The 858-nt window shown below is 56.1% G+C and overlaps 1 protein-coding gene across 1 annotated transcript in view; it reads right to left on the bottom strand.

Moving 5' to 3' along the window:
* The window catches only part of CSUI_003139 (uncharacterized protein), a 7,252-nt gene extending 6,956 nt beyond the window's left edge, over positions 1 to 296 (bottom strand). Inside the window, exon 1 of the mRNA XM_068063337.1 lies at positions 1 to 296. This exon is cut by the window's left edge and continues 1,810 nt beyond it. The gene's annotated coding sequence lies outside the window, so the exon portion shown is untranslated.
* Positions 297 to 858: the final 562 nt, after the last annotated feature.

Below are 858 nucleotides of genomic sequence, written 5' to 3'. Positions count from 1 at the left end.
GACCTACCACACACCTGTCTTCCGCTTTCGTACAGATCTAGCCCGATTCGTCGTCAGCAGCTGCGAGCAGGACTTCGATTGTGCACACTGCTGCTCCCAGGGCAATACCAAGGTGAAAGATACACTTAGTTTGCCTGCATCTGGAAGGTCGGGCGACGCCAATGAGTTCAAAACGCAGGTTCAGTGACGCGCTGAACAGAAATTATAGCCCGAGGCGCAGTTTTGATGCGGTCGATTTCAGTTCCCTTGAGATATCGCCCGCCCACGAGCTTGCATGCAGCCCTCGCTTCGGTGCGCCAAGGGTTTTCGACTGCCACGGGCTGCCACGATTGCCGGACCAGTGTCTCACGGAAGCGGCTTACCTCTGAGCTGGTGAAGAATCCTGCAACACAGTTCTGAGTACACCAGATGTTACTCTCCGATAAACTCTCTCATGCAGATGCCCCTAGTGATTCAGGTCAAGGAGAACCGCGGCTACCACCGTCTGTCGATGGCTCTTGCGCGCGACGAAACGTTTCCGAAGTGCAATCACCGCTACACACCCGGCGCAAACTCGTTTTGTGGCTCCGGCCAACGGAGCAATCGCCCTCTCTATCAGAGTCGAGTACTTTGCCTGGCGTGGTCCCGGTTTCGAGCTTCGACCCCTTTTGATACTTCAGATGATGCCTATGTCCCACGCGCCACGGTCTGGAGCGCCCGAAGTGTCTGGCCACGCGGCTGAGTTCCCTGAATGCGAGCAGATAGTGACGGAACACTCCGATCAGCAGGCATGGCCCGACGTTCGGGCATCGATAATAGGAGGCCACTACTTTCCCGTGCATTGTTCCTGTGTAGCGAAATCAGTTGCAGCGATTTGGG

Source organism: Cystoisospora suis, assembly GCF_002600585.1.
Source record: "Cystoisospora suis strain Wien I chromosome Unknown contig_1358, whole genome shotgun sequence".
Classification (NCBI taxonomy): domain Eukaryota; phylum Apicomplexa; class Conoidasida; order Eucoccidiorida; family Sarcocystidae; genus Cystoisospora; species Cystoisospora suis.
Note: the sequence above shows the minus strand (reverse complement) of the source record. Positions and strands in the feature narration are given on the sequence as shown.